This window comes from Schistocerca gregaria, chromosome 7, assembly GCF_023897955.1.
Source record: "Schistocerca gregaria isolate iqSchGreg1 chromosome 7, iqSchGreg1.2, whole genome shotgun sequence".
Lineage (NCBI taxonomy): Eukaryota > Metazoa > Arthropoda > Insecta > Orthoptera > Acrididae > Schistocerca > Schistocerca gregaria.
In genome coordinates, this window is record NC_064926.1 from 236707173 (window position 1) to 236731521 (window position 24349).

General features: G+C 41.1%; 1 long non-coding RNA gene across 2 annotated transcripts in view; it reads left to right on the forward strand.

Annotated features, from left to right (window-relative positions):
• Positions 1 to 24016, forward strand: part of LOC126281763 (uncharacterized) — a 55460-nt gene extending 31444 nt beyond the window's left edge. For both annotated transcript variants that reach the window (XR_007551304.1, XR_007551305.1), the window contains exon 3: positions 23796 to 24016. This is a non-coding gene — a long non-coding RNA (uncharacterized LOC126281763). The remainder of the gene's footprint in view (positions 1 to 23795) is intronic.
• Positions 24017 to 24349: the final 333 nt, after the last annotated feature.

Genomic DNA, 24349 nt, shown 5'->3' on the forward strand with positions numbered 1-24349 from the left:
TTGCTGCCAGATCCTAAAATCAACTTGACTCGATATTTCGGCGGTCCAACTGGTCCTCATCTTCAGGAAAATGCTGCTTCCGCTGAGTCCTGCTGAGATCTTACGCCAGGCTGCAAATCGACGTCCTATATGGGGCACGGTTCAGTACCAGCGCATGCGCCACCCATCACGGATGCTCCCCTCCAGGACTGAGAGTTGGCGCCGCTCTTAGTTGAACACTGCTGGCAACGATATATCGCACTCAGGGCCGCACCGAAGAACGTTCAATTTTGATGCGAGACAATACAGGATTCCACGTCTCGCTAAGAGGAAACCCATTGTCTCTGTTGATTAAATTATCTGCCAACCTAATTTCAGTCGTCTCTTTATAGACACTGTTCCAAAAACCGGAAATGTTGACCACTACAGTAGTTTCATCAAATGTCATACTGTGTCCCTCATTTAAGCAGTGTTCTACTACTGCCGATTTTTCCAGCTGTTGTAGCCTCGTATGACGGCGTTGTTCCATACACTTCTCATGCACTGTGCGAATCGACCGGCCAACGTAAGCTTTCCCACATTGTCACGGAATTTTGTACACACCAGTTTCCTAAGCCCCAAATCATCTTTCACAGAGCCGAGTAGTCCCCTAATCTTAGAAGGTGGACGGAACACATTGTTAAAATTCCTTACAATTCGTCAGCTCTTAAACGATAAGCCTCCGGCAGAAGGAAGAAAGTCCACCGATCTATGTTCCTCTTCATGCACCTCCGAAAATGGTTCAAACTCCATAGGCCGACGAATCTGTTTCTCAGAGTATCCATTTCCCTTAAAAACAGCCATAAAATACGCAAGTTCTTGGGTTAAGCTATCCACGTCTGTAATGGCATATGCTCTCCGTACCGAAGTGCTAAGGACGCCTTTGCGTTGGTGTGGTGGATGACAACTCTTAGGATGCAGATACCAATCTGTGTGCTTCGTCTTTCGGTGAACACTGTGTCCCAAAGTTCCATCTGGATTATTATATACCTTAAGAATGGAAGCATCCCATCATTTTCAACCTCTATAGCAAATTAGATGCGGGGATGAAGACAGTTGAAGTGGTCGAAAAATCTATTAAGGGCATCACGTCCATGCGGCGACGAAAAAGGTATCATCCACATATCTCCAGAAGCACGTTGGGTGCAAAGCTAAAGTCCTCAGTGCCATATCCTCGAAGTCCTCCATAAATAAATTGGCAACTATGGGTGATAAAGGACTACCCATAGCCACTCTGTCATTCTGTTCGAAAATGTTACCGTTAAATAAAAAAGTACGTGGATGCCAGCACATGACGACAGAGCTGCACCAGCTCTTCGCCGGCCGCGGTGGTCTAGCGGTTCTAGGCGCTCAGTCCGGAACCGCGCGACTGCTACGGTCGCAGGTTCGAATCCTGCCTCGGGCATGGATGTGTGTGATGTCCTTAGGTTAGTTAGCTTTAAGCAGTTCAAAGTTCTAGGGGACTGACGACCACAGATGTTAAGTCCCATAGTGCTCAGAGCCATTTGAACCATTTTGAACCAGCTCTTCATCCAGTTTTTCACTGATCAAACTAAGGGTCTCTCCCAGAGGAACTCGTGTAACAAGGGATACCACATCAAAAATCACTAACAGATCTGAAGGACTCAACTTGAAAGATCCCAATCGTAGAATAAAATCCACTGAACTGGAGATATGGTGTTCACACTTGCCAACAAATGGACTGAGAACAGATGATAAATACTTTTCCAGGTTATTAGTGGGTGCACCCAAATTACTAACAATAGGGCGTAGAGGAGTCCTTTCCTTATGCAACTTAGGCAAGCCATACAACCTAGGCGGAATGGCTGTACCAGGATAAAGTTTCTTACCTAAATCTTTTTAAGGAAAATGTATACTCCGAGAAGCAGATTCGTCGGGTTATGTTGTTTGGACCATTTCCGGAGGTGCATGAAGAGGAACATAGATCGGTGGCCTTTCTTCCTTATGCTGGAGGCAAATCGTTTAAGATCGAACGAATTTTAAGTAAATTTAACATTAAGAGTGTGTTTCGTTCACCTTCTAAGATTAAGGCACTACTCGGCTCTGTGAAAGATGATTTGGGGCTTAGGAAACCCTGTGTGTACAAAATTCCGTGTCAATGTGGGAAAGCTTACGTTGGCCGTTCGATTCGCACAGTGCATGACAGGTGTGTGGATACTCGCCGTCATACCAGGCTACGACAGCTGGAAAAATCGGCCGTAGCAGAACACTGCTTAAATGAGGGATACAGTATGAAATTTGATTAAATTGTGGTAGTTGGCATCATTTCCGGTTTTTGGAACAGTGTCTATAAAGAGATGATTGGATTTAGGTAGGCGGATATTTTAATCAACAGAGACAATGGGTTTCCTCTTAACAAGACGTGGAATCCTGTATTGTCTCGCATCAAAATAGAACGTTCTTCGGTGCGGCCCTGAGTGCGATATATCGTTGCCAGCAGTGTTCTCCTAAGGGCGGAGCCATCTCCCTGTCTGGGAGGGCAGCATCCGTGATCGGCGGCGCATGCGCTGTGTACTGAACCGTGCCCTATATAGGACGTCGATTGCAGCCTGGCGTCAGTTCTCAGCGGGACTCGTCATCAGCCGCAGCATTTTCCTGAAGATGGCGACAAGCTGGCTCGTCGAAATATCGAGCCAAGTTCATTTATGATCCGGCAGCAAAACCGAAGAGACTTTCATACTGTTAATGTTACTTATGTTTAACGCATCATTCGCTTCGCTCAACATGATCTGGTTGCGTGAATATAATTTGGAATGTGCGGCACTGTAAAGCACGATACACTGATGAAATATTTCCACTCTGAGGGAGCTTTTGCGGGTAGTATGTGCCAAGTAAACAGCTCCAGAGTCTGCCCCCTGGCAGTCTCTGAGAATGGAACAAGGTCTCCGTTAGCCACGCTCTACGAGTTTAGACGTGTCGTGTAGACGGCAGCCTCCATCTCTAGCACCGGCGTTCTCGGGAGAGCTGAGAGTACTCTGTGAGTGATGAGCTTTCATATTGCATCCAGGATTTGTATTTCACAGTTTTTACGCAACCACACCTTGAGGATGCGTTTAAGCGTACCCACGCACGCATTTAATGCAATTACGCACGAAACTGCATGTTTTCAGCCATAGATTTCGGCCGCGGCGTGTTTCTCAGTAAATAAATCGAATAGCACGAGCAGTTAGCCTAATTCGAAAATCTTAGACTTAGGCAATGCAACATTGTGAAAAAATGAAAATATCATGGACGTGTTATACGGAAATAATAACCGAAAACCAGTTTTGTAGCTGGAGAGGCACAGGAGTGCGTTACCCATTTCGCCATACAGATACTGAGACAGTCATTTCTGCAAACGAATATTGGTATTTTTTGAACGGGTGAGATTACTGTGGTGATGGATACGCACGGTTAAGTGAATTAAGTGATTTGTCGGCAAAAAAAGTAATGAAGAAATCTGCCCATAAGTGGACTCAGGACAAAGTTTTTCATTTAATTAGTTTGTACGACGAAAGACTTGCGTTATGGACTGTATTGACACAGGATTACAGGAAACGAGATAAGAAGCGATGTCCTTTGACTGAAACGGCTATAGTTTTCCACCTTCACAGAAGAAATTTACCAGATTATCCACAACTTAACAAATCAGAAAAGTATTTTTATAATAAAGATTAATTAACATTGAGGAACAAGTGAGGTTATGTTTGATAGTAATTGTTTTGGAACACGGAAAATTGTTATTTGATATCAAGTAATCTAGATACATCTATAATTTTGTATGATATAGTGTTTATACATTATTTTCGGTATTGAAGACCAAACATTCAGGAATTTAGGAGTAGTTCTTTAAGTCAATACAAGAAAAAACGTTGAAATAAATGCATGTCCTGATATGCTTCATTTATCAGTTTTCCGCCCTACTTAGGGTTTAAAAGAGTATACAGGGTGGTCCATTGATCGTGACGGGGCCAAATATCTCACGAAATAAGCGTCAAACGAAAAAAATTCAAAGAACGAAACTTGTGTAACTTGAAGGGGAGAACCAGATGGCGCTATGGTTGACCCACTAGATGACGCTGCCATAGGTCAAACGGATATCAACTGCGCTTTTTTTAATTTTTTTAAAAATAGGAATCCCCTTTTTCATTAAATATTCGTGTAGCGCGCAAAGAAATATCAATGAATTAGTAGGACCACTTTTCTCGCTTTGTGATAGATGGCGCTGTAATAGTCACAAACATATGGCTCACAATTTTAAACGAACAGTTGGTAACAGGTAGGTTTTTTTTACATTAAAATACAGAACGTAGGTACATTTGAACATTTTATTTCGATTGTTCCATTGTGATACATGAACATTTGTGAACTTATCATTTCTCAGAACGCATGCTGTTACAGCGTGATTACCTGTAAATACCACATTAATTCAATACATGCTCAAAATTATGTCCGTCAACCTCAATTCATTTGGCAATACGTGTAACGACATTCCTCTTAACAGCGAGCAGATCGCCTTCTGCAATGTTCGCACATGCATTGACAATGCGCTGACGCATGTTGTCAGGCGTTGTCGGTGGATCACGATAGCAAATATACTTCAACTTTCCCCACAGAAAGAAATCCGGGGACATTAGATCCGGTGAACCTGCGGGCCATGGTATGGTGTTTCGACGACCAATGCACCTGTCATGAAGTATGCTATTCAGTACCGCTTCAACCACATATTATGTTCGAAGTACATCGACAGTCTGTCATGCAGTGAAACATCTTGTAGTAACATCGGTAGAACATTACGTAGGAAATCAGCATACATTGTGCCATTTAGATTGCCACCGATAAAATGGGGGCCAATTATCCTTCCTCCCATAATGCCGCACCATACATTAACCCGCCAAGATCGCTGATGTTCTACTTGTCGCAGCCTTCTCGGATTCTCCGTTGCCCAACAGTGCATATTATGTCGGTTTACGTTACCGCTATTGGTGAATGACGCTTCGTCGATAAATAGAACGCTTGCAAAAAGTTTGTCATCGTCCCGTAATTTCTATTGTGCCCAGTGGCAGAACTGAACACGACGTTCCAAGTCGTCGCCGTGCAATTCCTGGTGCATAGAAATATGATACGGGTGCAATCTATGTTGATGTAGCGTTCTCAACACCGACGTTTTTGGGATTCCAGATTCTCGCGCATTTTCTCTGTTACTGATGTGTGGATTAGCCGGGACAGCAGCTAAAACACCTAATTGGGCATCATCGTTTGTTGCAGGTCGTCGTTGACGTTTCACATGTGGCTGAACACTTACTGTTTCCTTAAGTAACATAACTATCCGGCGAACGGTCCGGACACTTGGATGATGTCGTCCAGGATACGGAGCAGAATACATAGCACACGTCCGTTGGGCATTTTGTTCACATTAGTCATACATCAACACGATATCGACCTTTTCCGCAATTGGTAAACGCTCCATTTTAACACGGGTAATGTATCACGAAGCAAATACCGTCCACATTGGCGGAATGTTACGTGATACCACGTACTATTACAGCGCCATGTATCACAAAGCGAAAAAAGTGGTCTAACTAAAACATTCATATTTCCTTATGTACTACACGAATATGTAATAAAAATGGGGGTTCCTAATCTAAAAAACGCAGTTGATAGCCATTTGACCTATAGCAGCGCCATCTAGTGGGCCCACCATAGCGCCATCTGGTTTCCCCCTTCAAGCTAGACAAGTTTCGTTCTTTGTAGTTTTTTCGTTTGACGCTTATTTCGGGAGATATTTGGCCCGGTCGCTATCCATGGACCAACCAGTAGATATCAGTATGAAATCCATTGTAATATTATTTCGTCTTATCTCTTACTTTACCAAAGGTTAAGGAGAATCAACGTTCTTGACACTAGAAGTCTTAGTCCAACAATCAGTCTGTCAGTAACTGTAACAGATTTACGCATATTGGTGTCTTGCTGTGTGATTTTGGGCGTTACTATAAGGAGTACTTCTTCCTTATATTCGCAGTCATGTCTCAAAATTTCGATTTTTTGTGTATTTTCCATGAGAGGCTCTATAAGCAGATTCTTGCACGCTCCAAAATCGCCCCGCCGCCTTATTCCAAAAGAACACAGTCGTTTAACTTTTTTGTTTCCCACTAACGGTAATAAATATACAACTGCTGCCCGACGCTCTTCCTTCGCACACGGAACTTCGACTAGAAAATGTCATGACAGTGACTTCTCAGTACTGGCATACTCTCACAAAGTGCTTTTTACAAGCCCTTCCGCAAAGCTCTAAGATTGTGAAAGTACTCGCAAGTAATTATCAGAAAGCAATTAACAGGACAAATTCGCTTCTAGTTTGATCAGTTCTGCGAGTGGTATCTGAGAGTATCAGGCTGAATGAGACATAGAACTCTCTTGTATATCCCAGCCCTGACAATAATTTGACTTCAGGTTCTGGAGAAAACGTGGTTACACTCCTGCAGATACTATCTTCAACAACTGTAGTGTTTACTGCTCAGTTTTAGATTCACTTTATTTAAGTTCAGTTCAGTAAATATTACAGATTCCTTTAAAATCGTTTTCCCGTTTCACAGACTAACAGTCATACGATTTGAGTTAATGTTCGCCAGTAATAATTGGATTATCCGACCCATAAATTGCAGTGCACTTCGTATTCCGTTCTCCACGGAAATTCATAAAAGAACTAAATGACACGTGACGTCTAAGCCATTTGATGGAAATACTTCCGCGCCGTATGGCGACACGTGCACAACTTGGCCCCCCACTTCGCAACTGCAGCTGCAGAGTGCAGTTGGCGCATTCTCGACACGTGCCCAGCATCAGAAAAGACGCGTTGCGCTAAGAAAAATTCTGGAAGGGAAGACCATCCAGCAGGATTTACTTCAGCTCAAAGAGTACCGGGATTTATTGTGCTCTTACAGACCGACGTTCCCACTTCTTCGCTGACGGAAACAAAACTGCAACTCCAAGAAGCAGTTGTGCAACATAAAAGAATGTGGGTAGGCATGTTTCTACATTGAAAGATGGTCTATTCAGATTTCACGTCAGTCGCGGTAGTAGTGTCACTATGAGGGAGTAAATCAGATAAGCTTTAAATACGCGTTGTAAAGTTCGTGAGTGTTAGTTACCATTGATACGGGACGTGGTGAGTTGATGTTAGTCATTAATACTTTCAAAACCACAAGACACCATTTTCTACACCTTAGTGGGTTTCAGACAGGACGTGTTATATGGCCACGTGAAGCTGGATGTTTTTTTTTTTTTTTTTTCTGCGATGCTGCAGAAAGACTTGGCAGCAATGTAGCCACTGTACATGAATGTTGGCAATGGTGACCACGAAAATGTACGGTAGTAAGAAGTTCGGGATCCAGACTACACGTTGCACTACCGAAATGGATGACAATCATGTTCGGCGTATGGCTCTGGCGCGTAGTAACTGCATCTGCAGCAGAAATTTGAGCAGCAATTGACACGACAGTGATTCGACGAACTGTCAAATTGGTTCCACCCTGTAGCGTGCATTCTACGGACCCCAAACCACCGTCATTTCCCACTTTAGTTTTGTCAAGCTAGAACTCACTGGAGGGCAAGGCGAAGGTCTGTAGTGTTTACTGATGAAAGGTGGTTCACTTCCGTGCCAGTGATGACCATGTGTTGGTTATGGATCAAATGGCATTAAGCACTATGGGACACATCTGACGCCATCAGTCCCTTAGACTTAGAACTACTTAAACCCTGCCGGCCGGAGTGACCGAGCGGTTCCAGGAGCTACAGTCTGGAACCGCGCGACCACTACGGTCGCAGGTTCGAATTCTGCCTCAGGCTTGGTTGTTTGTGATGTCCTTAGGTTAGTTAGGTTTAAGTCCCATAATGCTCAGAGCCATTTGAGCCATTTGAACTTCAACCCAACTAACCTAAGGACATCACACACATCCATACCCGAGACAGGATTCGAACCAGCGACCGTAGCAGCAGCAGCGCGGCCATAACGGCCGGCTGTGTGTTGGTTAGACGAAAGCCAGTTGAGCGTCTGCAACCAATCTGTATGTGCGCTACTCTGGTGTTACACCTGAAGTTGTGGTCTGGGAGTGCGATTTCGTATGACAGCAGCGGCGTTCGCGTGGTTATGCCACGCACTCTGACTGCAAAACTGTTCTTCAGTCAGGTCAATAGACCTGTTGTCCTGTCACTCATGAACAGCATTCCAGGCGGTGTTTTCCAACTGCTAACTGCAGCCGACACACCGCTGTTGTAAACCAAAATGCTCTACAGAGCGTCGACAAGTTACCTTGGCTTGCTCGATTACCAGATATATCTCCATTTGAGCATTTATCGGACATAGGATGACAACCCTAGCGGCGTTCACAAACGGCATTAACCCACCCTGCTTTGACCGAACAAGTGTGACAGGCGTGGGACTCCGTCCGGCATCTGTACAACACAATGCACCCACATTTGCATGCTTCCATTCAATATTCTGGCAATTACACCGGTTACTCAAGTACTAACATTTCACATTCGCAATGTCTTATCTCGTGCTTACATCAACCTGTGATCTTGCAGTGTTAATCATTTAAACATGTAGTCCTAAAATTTCCGTACTCAACATTATTTTTTGGCGATGCAACTTTTCTCGTCTGAGTATAGTCTATTATGTTGGCAGAAGATAAGTAGTATTTACTTATTACCCTTTGTGCATCAAATAATCGTTCAGTTTTATCAGTTATGCCGAGTACTGAGAAGACAGCGGTTGAACATATTTGATGTTTATCCAGATCACATATTTTCTTCTCGGTCACCATTTTGTCACCTGAGATAATCCAGTTACATATCGTCATATAAAAAATAGAAAAAATGAAGCCTTTTTTTTAGAGCCTTTCACTGCGAAATAGTCAGGTTATTGTGTAAACGAACCAAGGAATAGATTCAAACACACATCTTTGCCATAAATGTGAGTCAGATGTTTCTTACATTACATTTTTTTTAGTCAAATACATGCATATTGTACAGTTCTAACGCAGTTCTACTGCACACAAAGTTATCAGAGTATGAGCTATAGCCCTTTGCGAAGACATTCATCGATGGATTGGAAGGAATTGTCCAACAGGAAGTTCTTTAATTCACTCTGAAACCGATATTCATCACTTATAAGACCTTGGATATGCTATGTCCTTTATGTAATAATGTTAAGCTTTCATAGTCCGGTTCTGGTATTATAATCATGTTTCATACAATTTTCTGTAAAAAGATACGTTGGAAATGACAAAGGATATCAATGAATGCATGTACTGAGAAGTAGCAGTTAGAATACCAAGTTTCTTAAAGAGGTCTCTGCATGATGATCTTGGAGTGACACCAGATATAATTCTAATGACTCGTCTCTGAATTTTAAAAATGTCCTCTTTGTGAGAGGAGTTTCCCCAAAAAATGATTCCATTACTCATTAGTGAATGTAAGTAGGCCGAATAAATTAACTTCTTCATTTTTAAATCATCTATTTCTGCTATCTGGCGTTCTGCACATGTAGCTGAACTAAGAAGTTTCATTAAGTCTAGAGTTTGAGTTTTCCAATTTAGGTTGTGGTCAGTTTGTGGCCCTATAAATTTAACACTGTCTCCAACTTCAGTTACATTGTTTGAATACATTATACTTACAGGGTCAGGTATTCATTGTGAGGTAAAAACTGTGTGTACTGGGTCTTGTCAAAATTCACTGACAGTCCATTGCTTTGAACCACACATTGATATTGTTGTTGTTGCGGTCTTCAGTCCTGGGACTGGACTGATGCAACTCGCCTGCTACTCTATCCTGTGCAAGTTGCTTCATCTCCCAGTACGTACTGCAGCCTACATCCTTCTGAATCTGTTTTGTGTATTCATCTCTTGGTCTCCTTCTACGACTTTTACCCACCATGGTGCCCTCCAATGCTAAATTGGCGATCCCTTGGTGCATCAGAACATGTCCTACCAACCGATACCTCCTTCTTGCCAAGTTGTGCCACAAACTCCTCTTCTCCCCAATTCTATTCAATAGCTCCTCATAGTTCTGTGATCTACTCATTTAATCTTCGGCATTCTTCTGTATCACCACATTTCAAAAGCTTCTAGAAACGTAAGTTTGCCTTTCCTTAATCCATGTTCTAAGATACGTCGTAGGGTGAGTATTGCCTCACATGTTCCAACATTTCTATGGAATCCAAACTGACCTTCCTCGCTGTCGGCTTCTACCAGTTTTTCCATTCGTCTGTAAAGATTTCGCGTTAGTATTTTGCAGCTGTGACTTATTAAACTGATAGTTCGCTAATTTTCACATCTGTCAACACCTGCTTTCTTGGGGATTGGAGTTATTATATTCTTCTTGAAGACTGAGGGTATTTCGCCTGTATCATACCACTTCCTCATTAGATGGTGGAGTTCTGTTAGACCTGGCTCTCCCAAGGCTGTCAGTAGTTCTAATGGAATGTTGTCTACTCCCGAGGCCTTGTTTCTACTTAGATCTGTCGGTGGTCTGTCAAACTCTTCACGCAGTATTATATCTCCATCTTATTCTACATCGTCTTCCATTTGCATAATATTGCCCTCAAGGGCATCGTCCTTGTACAGACCCTCTATATACTCCTACCAACTTTCTGATTTCTCTTCCTTTCTTAGAACTGGGTTCCCATCTGAGCTCTTGATATTCACACAAGTGGTTCTCTTTTCTCCAAAGGTACCTTTAATTTTCCTGTAGGCAGTATCTATCTTACCCCTAGTGAGATAAGCCTCTACATCATTACTTTTGTCCTCTAGCCATGCCTGCTTACCCATTTTACACTTCCTGTCGATCTCATTTTTGAAACGTTTGTATTCCTTTTTGCCTGCTTCATTTACTGTATTTTTATATTTTCTCCTTTCACCAATTAAACTCAATATTTCTTCTGTCACCCTAGGATTTCTACTAGCCCTCGTATTTTACCTACTTGATCCTGTGCTGCCTTCACTACTTTATCTCTCAAAGCTAGCCAATCTTCTTCTACTGTGTTTCCTTCCACCATTCTTGTCAATTGTTCCCTTATGCTCTCCCTGAAACTCTATACAACCTCTGGTTTAGTCAGTTTATCCCGGTCCCATCTCCTTAAATTCGCACCTTTTTTCAGTTTCTTCAGTATTAATCTACATTTCGTAACCAACAGATTGTGATCAGAGTCCACATCTGCCCCTGTAAATGTCTTACAATTTAATCCTGGTTCCAAAATCTCAGACTTACCATTATATAATCTAACTGATACTGCGTGAAGAGTTTGACAGAGCACTGAAAGACCTAAGTCGAAACAAGGCCTCGGGAGTAGACAACATTCCATTAGAACTACTGACAGCCTTGGGAGAGCCAGTCCTGACCAAACTCTACCATCTGGTGAGCAAGATGTATGAGATAGGCGAAATACCCTTCTTCAAGAAGAATATAATAATTCCAGTCCCAAAGAAAGCAGGTGTTGACAGATGTGAAAATTATCGAACTATCAGTTTGATAAGTCACAGCTGCAAAATACTGACGCGAATTCTTTACAGACGAATGGGAAAACCGGTGGAGGCCGACCTCGGGGAAGATCAGTTTGGATTCTGTAGAAATGTTGGAAAACGTGAGGCGATACTGACCCCACGACTTATCTTAGAAAATAGATGAAGGAAAGGCGAACCTACGTTTCTAGCATTTGTAGACTTAGAGAAAGCTTTCAACAATGTTGACTGGACTACTCACATAAAAATTGAGAAGTTGGCAGTGGTAAAATACAGGAAGCGAAAGGCTATTTACAATTTGTGCAGAAACCAGATGGCAGTTATAAGAGTCGAAGGGCATGAAAGGGAAGCAGTTGTTGGGAAGGGAGTGACACAGGGTTGTTATTCAATCTGTATATTGAACAAGCAGTAAAGGAAACAAAAGAAAAATTCGGAGTAGGTATTAAAATCCATAGAGAAGAAATAAAAAATTTGAGGTTTGCTGATAACATTGTAATTCTGTCAGAGACAGCATAGGACTTGGACGAGCAGTTGAACGGAATGAACAGTGTCTTGAAAGAAGGATATAAGATGAACATCAATAAAAGCAAAACGAAGATAATGGAATGTAGTCGGATTAAGTCGGGTGATGCTCAGGGAAGTAGATTAGGAAATGAGACACTTAAAGTAGTAAAGGAGTTTTGCTATTTGGGGAGCAAAATAACTGATGATGGTCGAAGTTGAAAAGATATAAAATGTAGACTGGCAATGAAAAGGAAAGCGTTTATGAACAAGAGAAATTTATTGACATCGAGTATAGATTTAAGTGTCAGTAATTTATTTCTGAAAGTATTTGTATGGAGTGTAGCCATGTATGGAAGTGAAATGTAGACGATAAATAGTTTGGGCAAGAAGAGACTAGAAGTTTTGAAATGTGGTGCTACAGAAGAATGCTGAAGATTAGATGAGTAGATCACAAAACTATGAGGAGGTATTGAATAGAATTGGGGAGAAGAGGAGTTTGTGGCACAACTTGACAAGAAGAAGGAATCGGTTGGCAGGACATGTTCTGAGGCATCAAGGGATCATCAACGTAGAATTGGAGTGCAGCTTTTAGGGTAAAAATCGTAGAGTGAGACCAAGATATGAATACACTAAACAAATTCAGAAGGATGTAGGTTGCAGTAGGTACTGGGAGATAGAGTAGGATAGAGTAGCACGGAGAGCTGCATCAAACCAGTCTCAGGACTGAAGACCACAACAACAACCTGTGTTTTTAAATTCCATTGTACATAACCCTTTCACACACTTTTGAACATATTGCCAATAATGAAATGGGACAGAAGTTTTTGTGTAATGGTTTAACAACTGCATATTTAATCCTATCTGGAAAAACACCACTGTGGAGGGATTCAGAACATAAGTAACTCAGTATGGCACAAAGTTCTGAGAAGCGACATTTAATTATTGTAGTGCTGATTTCATCGTAACCACTGTAACATTTATTTTTAAGAGAGCTAACAATATTAGAAATCTTTTTGGTGAGGTGGGATATAGTTGAACTTTGTCAAACTTCTGCAGAAATGCATTTTTTAAATATTTTAAGCTGTCTTCTGAGGAACAATGCAGACCTAAGTTGTCTGACATTGAAAGGAAAAAATTGTAGAAAGCGTCTTCAACTTTGGAGGTATCGCTAATCAGCCGATTATTTACAATTATCATAATTTCCTCATTTGCCAAATTAGATTTTTTTGTTTCACTTTTTACTACATTCCATACAGTTTTTATCTTGTTATTAGAGGCATTTATTTTTTCTTGAAAATACATACATTTTGACGTTCTGATTACTTTGTTCAGAATTTTGCAATATAATTTGTAATGTATTTAGCTCTGTAGTCATCGTTTTCCTTTTACATCAAGTACGGTCATCTTTTTGTTTTGCAGGATACTTCTATTCCATTTGTAATCCAAGGTTTTGAAACATTTAATCTGTTTGCTTTGGTTACTTTCTTACATAAGCACTTTTCAATGTAACCTACAACTGTATTAGAGAAACCGTTAAATTTTTCATTTATGCTGGGTGAATTGTATACATCTTTCCAGTCTGTATTCCTCAAACAGTGTTTACACTTTCAATTCCTGCTTCGTTTACAGTTCGTATAGTTTCCCACTTTATTAAATGTAAGGATCTGGGCAACATGATTTGAAAGGCCATTAAATATTAGATTAATACTATGATTTGCTTGTAATATCTTTGAAAATGTTATCAATAGCAGTGCTGCTGGTAGCTGTAACCCTGGTTGGAAACTGTACTAAGGTAATGAGATTATTAAAAGTGGTAAGAGACACTAGTATGGATCTTGAGTGACTATCCTCCAGAAAATTTAAATTAAAATCTCCACTTAGTATGAGCTCATTATTTTTAGAAGTTAAGAAATTTAATACTGCATCAAGCTGTTTAGTGAATAGATGGAAATTACCACTTGGAGTCGTCCCTGTATATTGTGACTATAGTTATTTTTCTTTTGTGTGTTTCTATCTGTGTGGCATATGCTTCAAATTGCTCTTCACTACAGCATTTAATAATGTCAATGTTTTTATAATTGTGACTCATTCTAATGTAAGTGGCAACGCCTCCTTTCTCCATCTGTTTTCTACATTACTTTGAAGCTAAGGTATAGCCTTCCATAACTAGCATTTCCGTTTCACTACCTACATGATGTTCAGAAATACAAATATTATCAACAGGATCTGTAGACTTTAGCTCATCTAAACAGATCTGAAATTCATTAATTTTGTTCTTTAAACCTCTGACTCTGATGTAAATTTACTGTTCCTTTTTTTGTCTTCACAAGTATTATACTTAACATTTTGAAAGTTCAAAGCAGTCGTTGAAGTCTAGTGTTATGCTTTATATTAGGTGTTTCACTTAAACTGATGGTGCTCCAAATGCTTCAGTGCGGGTTGTATGTGTCACAGGATGCTGAATCATTCTAGGTTTGTTTATTAATCAATACGCTCATGGTGTATGCTGAAAAACATAGTAGTTTCATTTGATGTCAACACGTGGGAATACGGCGCTGTGGGTGAGGAAAAGGGAAGGAACGATGAAACACACGATAACGGTGGTTGTGGCATCACGAATGGTCGTAACTTATAGCGCATATTCAATATGGTCTTCCGAGTTAGTAACATGCTGAATCTGTAATACGGCGTGTTCGACAGCTGCTCTCATCAATTTGGTAGAATCCTTCAGATCAGGTCTCGTCCCGTTACATCCCTGCGAGACACTTCAGATACTCCCACAGCCAGAATCACATGGACATAGGTCGGGGGATCTGGAAGACCACTCACCATGAAATTGCCTGAAGATAATTCGGTCGTCACCGTAGATTTCCCAGAGCAAATCTTTCACCTAGAAAGCGACATGTGTTGCCCCTTCTTGTTTGAAAATAGTGGTGTGGACACAGTTGCGTCCTTGCAAAACTGAAATTTTGTGTTACACAAGCAGATCCTTATAAAGTGGAGGTGTCACTATAAATCTAAGAGGCCCGTGAGGTGTCACATCAAAAAAAAAAAAAAGAACAAAACAAAAAAAAACGGAGTAAGAATATTGTTGCTTGTGGAACCACATCACACGTTCACATAAGCTGAGTGCAGTGGATGTTCCCACACAACGTGTGGTGAAGGAGAGTCCAATAGCGACAGTTCAGTGCATTCATGGCACCGTGCAAAGTAAAATGTGCCTCGCCCATCCAAGAATATTCCACAGTCATATGATATCAGTTTCCATGCATATCTAAAAACGAAGGGCGAAGTCAAGAGTTTTAGTCTGTCCCAGGGGCTTCATTTGGTACACATTCTGAATCTTTTATGCATACCAGGGTAAAATTCCCGCAAAATTCTATGACCTGTTCACCAAAGAAAACACAAACTCATGACACAGCTCGAGCAGTGGCTGCCTAATCTAAGGCATGTGCTGCATGGTTAGCTATAACTTCAGAAACTTCACCAGCAACTGGGCCACCTCCGCCTCCCTGCTGCACCGCCTGATTCACCTGTTTCTTCAAATTTCTTGATCATATTTCTTACCCTATTATTCACACGGGCCTCTTTGCAGCTGATTTTGATGGTGATATTCCCGCAATGCCGAGCTGCTTTGCACAGTCTTTCTTCTCAATAGCCATTGCGTTACGCATGAGAAACTTCAACCTCCCGAACCCCTCCACCAACAGTAAACTCAAAAAAGAAATCAAAACTTGTCGCCAGGTGACGAACAGTATCCTAACGTCGGAAGAGGAAACATTTCACATTCTAATTGCTTACAGCGTCATATTTTCATCTGATGCCTGAAAGTGATACTACTATTTTTTCCAGCATACTCTGGGAGTGCTCCGATTAATGAATACACCCATGGTATTTCAGAGTCTTGTAATGTATACAGCCCACTTTGCAGCACTCTGAATACTATCAGTGTGATTACAAATACTCGATACATGAACTATGATTACTTAAGAGGAACCCTTTAGAAGGAAAATGAGGAGGTGTTAGACTGTAGCTTGTCCCTAGACTGTCGCGTAAAATGTTTGATAATGTTGTATACACGTCACCATGGTCAACTTAGCTGACCTCTTATGCAATATCGTAACTTTCATCAGGGCCTAATTGCACAATTCTAAAATTTGAACTCACTTCGTTGCTTGCATTGCACATTTCAGGGATGCTGTTAGTGTCCGTATTTATTTCTACGAGTTCATTCATTGAAGCACTATCGATTCACCCAGTCATTTACAGTATTCGCGATTTTATTATCACTATTATTGTTTTATTGTGCTTACCCATCTGTGCTAAGGTTAGATTTCACAATTGTAGCCCCTTGGTCATTTATCAAATGTTCGTTTAGTTACCTCAGTTAGTAATTTATGTTTTGACACTTTATGGCAATAAGAATGATTGTTATTGTGATTGCTTATAGGAAGATGACCCTTCCTCTCATTAATATATCCACTTGTGGTGCGGTACCCGTATTTTCATGCTTCATTGAGTCACCCTTATTAGTTATCATTCAATGAGACACTCCCATTGTGAGACATCCTTATTTCCTTAAAATTTGCGTGATCTTATTGGGAGCTGCCATTCTCTTTAGATCATTACACTACATACTTAAAACAGTTTGGGGGTATGCTAAACAGTTAAGTTAGAACACTACATAAAAATTTGTTGTCTTTAGCCAGGATTTTTGAAACCTGGGATACTCTGACTCTTTAAATCAAATTTTAACAAAAAAAGTAAAAATGAATATTTTAATAACAGAAGGACATCAAGAATTTAAAGTAGCAATTAGCTGCTTGCACATTACTAATTTGCGCTTCTTTACAGGAAAGGCTGGTGAGTAAAAGTCCACTATTCTCCTGAGTTCCGTCTTTTCAACTTCGGAGGAAATACTTTACTGTAAGAATTTCTCCATTCTATCGTCGCAGCATGCTACAGCAACCATTTTAGAATTATCTCACAATAAAAATAGTCTTGGTTGCGGAATTATTTAATATCAATATTAAACACTTTCACTAACAATACTGTATTTCCTCTGAAGCTTTCTTTTTGTATTTGCATACATACATAATTTATTTCAGATTTCGTGGCGTATATGTTAGGATTTCTGACCATTAGAAGGGAAGTGTTTAAATTATGTGTCAGTATTTGGTTGTGCCAAAATTCACTCAATGTCGTGCATGTAGTTTAGAGAATCTTACTTGTAATGACAGTGAAGAAGCGAATCTGTCTCTATCCGTTAAATGCAGACTTAAAATGGAGGTAGAACGAAGAACTTCACACAGTTCTGTGTGAGGTCATGAAAGTATATTCTACGAGTCATTAAATACGGATGAAGAATTAGATAGTTTGGAAAATAATGTGGAACAAATCTAAGCTAAATTGTTATGTGAAGAGAGTGTGACAATGTCTCAAGCAACGGAAGATTCCATCGTTCTTAACTGAAGTGACATCATAAAACAATCGTCAGTATGAGAAGAATGTTCTGCGCCATAAACAGTTCATAAATAAGCCGTAAATAACATAGAAAAAGGCAGAAGAGTATGACAAGATTTCTGATTAGTCTTATTGGCTCAAAGGCTCCTGAGGTTGATGACTACTTAGAATGCCTGTACGGTGGTGTTGGCGGTGCTTAGTTCATATGGTTCAGCAAGATAGCAATCAAATTGTGAGTTCTTCAACTGAAACTTGTTTGGGGATTTTTCTGACGTTTAACCCGCACGAATGGCTAACATAGTGAAAGCTTAAGCCACCATAGTTGGTGGTGGACGACAATGGAATGTGAACCTGTGACAATGCCAGCGAAACGTCAGAAAAATCATCAAAAAAACATCAGCTGACGAACCCCAAACACAAGCCAACAGGCATTATGTCAAGAAGTTGTCACAAAACAGTTAACAGTTTTTTAGATAGCATCTGATCTCTAGAAGTGACTGGTTCACAGCTGAAAATCAGTCTTTAGGCTCAAGACGATAAGTGGGCCTATTATATGAATGGAATGGAATCCTACCATTCTCTCTCTGGAATCCTACTGTTATCTTGGGTGATAGTGGGAGAGTGAATGTATTTTCCTGTATGTTACTGTGTGCCAACGTGGTTGTCTGTGTCTGAGTGCATGGGTGATAGTGGGAGAGTGAAAGTGTTTATTTGTAAATAGCACATGTCCATGTGTGTGTGTGTGTGTGTGTGTGTGTGTGTGTATCGAATAGTATGATCATTTTACTGTGGTATAAATAGGTGTGCTCAAATGGTCTGTATCTCAATTGATTGCACATTCTGTCTACATGTAAAATACGTGTATTTGGAAAAAAGTAAGTTTACTGTGTACAGAGTGAGGTTTTGTGTGTGTGTTTATCATACAGTTTCACATACTGTTGGTCATCAAAGTTTTTGTTTTTTCGGCGTTAAGCCTTTCTTAACATTACATAGTGATTCATACTGCAACAGCTGAATTGCAAAGTATTTCCATTGCAAAAGATGAATTGCAAAGATGAATTTCAACATACTGCTATTGCAACAGCTGCATATCACATGACAATACAACAGTTGAATTGTACATTTTTGCACTGCGATAACTGCAAAGGCTTTCATTAGAATATAGTGTATATAAATATTGCTACTGAATGACGTACTACCTAGAGTACATTGTACTACATGCTATTAGTTATTACTTATATTATTATTATTATTAGTAGTAGTAGTAGTATAAGAAATCTCTAAAAATATGAACAAGAAGTAATGCTAAAAAAAACTTTTTTATATGGTGAATAAATAAACTTGAGTATTTCTAACATTGTAACATTTTTTAAAGAACATACTGCGCAAAAAGATCCCTACCAAAGAAAACATTATACGTGTTACCAATAAATGAAGAAAACTTACTACCTTATAGCCATGCTCTTATTCAGAAACCTTGTCCTAATTCTTAAAGACCTATCACATTGGCAGTTGTACTTAATATATATTTTTTTGTCGGTTGTTGTTGTTGTGGTCTTCAGTCCAGAGACTGGTTTGATGCAGCTCTCCATGCTACTCTGTCCTGTGCAAGCTTCCTCATCTCCCAGTACCTACTGGAGCCTACATCCTTCTGAACCTACTAAGTGTATTCATCACTTGGTCTCCCTCTACGATTTTTACCCTCAACGCTGCCCTCCAATACTAAATTGGTGATCCCTTTATGCCTCAGAATATGCCCTACCAGTCGATACCTTCTTCTAGGCAAGTTATGCCACAAATTTCTCTTCTCCCCACTTCTATTCAATACCTCCTAAATAGTTATGTGATCTACCCATCTAACCTTCAGCATTCTTCTGTAGCACCACATTTCGAAAGATTGTATTTTCTTCTTGTCTAAACTATTTAGCGTCCACGTTCCACTTCCATACATGGCTACACTCCATACAAATACTTCCTGACATTTAAATCTATACTCGATATTAACAAATTTCTCTTCTTCAAAAACGCTTTCCTTGCCATTGCCAGTCTACATTTTATATACTCTCTGCTTCGACCATCATCAGTTATTTTGCTCCCCAAATAGCAAAACTCATTTGCTACTTTAAAGGTCTCATTTCCTAATCTAATACCCTCAACATCTCCCGACTTAATTCGACTACATTCCATTATCCTCGTTTTGCTTTTGTTGATGTTCATTTTATATCCTCCTTTCAAGACACTCTCCATTCCGTTCCAATGCTCTTCCAAGTCCTTTGCTGTCTCTTGCAGAATTACAATGTCATCGGCGAAACTCAAATTTTTTATTTCTTCTCCATGGATTTTAATTCCTACTCCGAATTTTAATTTTGCTTCCTTTGCTGCTTGCTCAATATACAGATTAAATAACATCAGGGATAGGCTACAACCCTGTCCCACTCCCTTACCAACCACTGCTTTCCTTTCATGTGCCTCGACTCTTACAGCTGCCATCTGGTTTCTGTGCAGATTGTAAATAGCCTTTCGCTCCCTGTATTTTACCCTTGCCATCCTCAGAATTTGTGAGAGAGTTTTCCAGTTAACATTGTTAAAAGCTTTCTCTAAGTCTACAAATGCTAGAAGACTAATTTTTATTCCTTAATCTTTCTTCTAAGATACGTCGTAGGGTCAGTAATTCCTCACGTGTTCCATCATTTCTACGGAATCGAAACTAATCTAACCCTGAGGTCGGCTTCTACCAGTTTTTCCATTCGTCTGCAAAGAATTCGTGTTAGTATTTTGCAGCCGTGGCTTATTAAACTGATAGTTCGGTAATTTTCACAACTGTCAACACCTGCTTTCTCTGGGATTGGAATTATTATATTCTTCTTGAAGTCTGAGGGTATTTCTTTCACCTGTCTCATACCTCTTCCTCATTAGATGGTAGAGTTCTGTTAGAGCTGGCTCTCCCAAGGCTATCATTAGTTCTAATGGGATGTTGTCTACTCCTGGGGCCTTGTTTCGACTTAGGTCTTTCAGTGCTCTGTCATGCTCTTCACGCAGTATCATACCTCCTATTTCATCTTGATCTGCAGTTTTCTTCCATTTCTATAATGTTGTCCTCAAGAACATCACCCTTGTATAGACCTTCTATATACTCCTTCCGCCGTTCTGCTTTCCCTTCTTTGCTTAGTACTGGGTTTCCACCTGAACTCTTGATATTCATGCAAGTGGTTCTCTTTTCTCCAAAGGTAACTTTAATTTTCCTGTAGGCAGTATCTATCTTACTCCTGGTGATATGTGCCTCTACATCCTTACATTTGTCCTCTAGCCACCCCTGCTTAGCCATTTTGCACTTCCTGTCGATCTCATCTTTGAGACGTTTGTATTCCTTTCTGCCTGCTTCAGTACGGCATTTTTGTATTTTCTGCTTTGATTAATTAAATTCTCTTCTGTTACTCAAGGATTCCTATTAACCCTCGCCTTTTTACGAACTTGATCCTCTGCTACCTTCACTGTTTCGTCTCTCAAAGCTACCTATTCTTCTTCTACTGTATTTTTTCCCCCATTCTTGTCAATCGTCCCCAAATGATTTCCCTGAAGCTCTCTACCACTTCTGGTTCTTTCAGTTTATCCAGGTCCCCTCTCTTCAATTTACCACCCTTTTGCAGTTTCTTCAGTTTTAATCTACAGTTCATAACTGTGGCCAGAGTCCACATCTGCCCCTGTATATGGCTTACTATTTAAAACCTGTTTCCTGAATCACTGTCTCTGTAATGACCATTTCAAGCTTGTACAGACATTAACAAAACGATACTAAAGTGACAAAAATGGACTAAAAACGCTCTTAATATTCTTGAAAAGAATTATGTAACACCGGAAAGACTTAGATTACAGTCCGATATTTCAAATACCACTTTTACTCTTCCAGGCAGAAAAATAAAATAGCAAAAGATTTTGCTTTAATGCGTACTTATTTCTGTTTAAATGTGTCAAACTACATAAATGTATAGAAGTAAGGAAATAAAATTTCATAACTTCACTGACTTTTAGAATTCGTTTTATGTAAGCAGCATAGCCAGCTGTAGCAAAGAAAATAAGGGAAACAGCGGAATAATGCTTCTGTCGGAGCACAAAAAGGTGAATTTGTGCTGAAAGAATCGTCGGGAACCAGCTCCCTCAATCCTTATTCCACGTCCCTAAAGAAAAATTTTGGCATGCGACCGTAGCAGAAAAAAAGTGACGGTGGAAAAAAGAGGAGACAGTGCCAGAGAATGAGAAAGAGAGGGAAAACAATGATGGTGGGAGAGAGAACGTTGCAACGAAAGAGAAAGAGACATGGATAAGACAGTGACAGAGAGAGCCAAAGACATACGAGATGCTGACTGTCAGTGAGAGTGAGTCGCAGTAAAAGAGAAAGACCCATGGATGGGGATAGAAGTGGGGGCAAAAGAGACGAGAAACAGTGGGAATGAAAAATCACTCCTGGAAATTGAAATAAGAACACCGTGAATTCATTGTCCCAGGAAGGGGAAACTTTATTGACACATTCCTGGGGTCAGATACATCACATGATCACATTGACAGAACCACAGGCACATAGACACAGGCAACAGAGCATGCACAATGTCGGCACTAGTACAGTGTATATCCACCTTTCGCAGCAATGCAGGCTGCTATTTTCCCATGGAGACGATCCTAGAGATGCTGGATGTAGTCCTGTGGAACGGCTTGCCATGCCATTTCCACCTGGCGCCTCAGTTGGACCAGCGTTCGTGCTGGACGTGCAGGCCGCGTGAGACGACGCTTCATCCAGTCTCAAACATGCTCAATGGGGAACAGATCCGGAGATCTTGCTGGCCAGGGTAGTTGCCTTACACCTTCTAGAGCACATTGGGTGGCACGGGATACATGCGGACGTGCATTGTCCTGTTGGAACAGCAAGTTCCCTCGCCGGTCTAGGAATGGTAGAACGATGGGTTCGATGACGGTTTGGATGTACCGTGCACTATTCAGTGTCCCCTCGACGATCACCAGAGGCGTACGGACAGTGTAGGAGATCGCTCCCCACACCATGATGCCAGGTGTTGGCCCTGTGTGCCTCGGTCGTATGCAGTCCTGATTGTGGCGCTCATGTGCACGGCGCCAAACACGCATACGACCATCATTGGCACCAAGGCAGAAGCGACTCTCATCGCTGAAGACGCCACGTCTCCATTTGTCCCTCCATTCACGCCTGTCGCGACACCACTGGAGGCGACCTGCACGATGTTGGGGCGTGAGCGGAAGACGGCCTAACGGTGTGCGGGCCCGTAGCCCAGCTTCATGGAGACGGTTGCGAATGGTCCTCGTCGATACCCCAGGAGCAACAGTATCCCTAATTAGGTGGGAAGTGGCGGAGCGGTCCCCTACGGCACTGCGTAGGATCCTACGGTCTTGGCGTGCATCCGTGCGTCGCTGCGGTCCGGTCCCAGGTCGACGGGCACGTGCACCTTCCGCCGGCCACTGGCGACAACATCGATGTACTGTGGAGACCTCACGCCCCACGTGTTGAGCAATTCGGCGGTACGTCCACCCGGCCTCCCGCATGCCCACTATACGCCCAAGCTCAAAGTCCATCAACTGCACATACGGTTCACGTCCTCGCTGTCGTGGCATGCTGCCAGTGTTAAAGACTGCGATGGAGCTCCGTATGCCACGGCAAACTGGCTGACACTGACGGCGGCGGTGCACAAATGCTGCGCAGCTAGCGCCATTCGACGGCCAACACCGCGGTTCCTGGTGTGTCCGCTGTGCCGTGCGTGTGATCATTGCTTGTACAGCCCTCTCGCAGTGTCCGGAGCAAGTATGGTGGGTCTGACGCACCGGTGTCCATGTGTTCTTTTTTCCATTTCCAGGAGTGTATATAGCAGTCTAAATATTTGGAAATGCTGCACAAAATGCAACCTCATCTCTAACAACAACAATAATTTCAGAAAAACGCCTTATGGTGGTCTATAGTAATGACCCCAAGTGTGATTCTAAAACCATTAGACAGAAATACCTCTACTAATATCAGGCTCCGATGTTTTCCCACACATACGTAAGTATTTTACGATGAGAGTTGTCTATGCAAATAATTGTTTTACAAAATATCATAACTTTTATTGAAAATTGTGTAGCTACATGTCACTAAAAATGTTACTCTTACATCATTTTTTGTGTATTTTAGAAAGAATGTGTTGTTATATCTCATAAATTGAAGCGATAAAGTCTTATAACTTAATTGCAAAGCAATCATTACACAGTAACATGAAAATTACTTCTTTATTTCAGGGTTATCAATGTTTCCGTGCTTGGATATGTTGGGCTAAAATTCGTCGTACCATCGCACCTTGCATAAGCAGAGCGTGTGTCTCCATCTTTATAAATTAGATCTATCATTGATGCATAGTTTTCTCGATCTAGGCGATAATAAGTTACAAGTTTCCAATTGAGAATTTCTTATTTCTTCCATCCAACTGAGGACTTGACCTTTGGTGTATTGCTGGTCACCTGTCTTCCTTGCTGTTTAAACAAAGAAGTAGGAAAAAAAAGTCTCATCCACAGTGCCACATTAGACACATAAATCTAGCTTAGGTGAAGATAATAAAGCTGAAGGAAAGGTAATGGTCTGGTCAAAGAAACTTAAGCGAAGTCTTATGAAGTAATTTAGGGGTCCCAGGAAAACCCTTTAACAACACATGCAAACGAGCATTACCACCCTGCACATTCCAAAAACAACGATGTATAAGTGGTAGTAAAATAGAAACGAGACATGGGAAGAAAGTACAAAAACTGTTCGTTATTTCAAAAGTAATCGTCAAAACTTTTAATACCTTTATCCCACC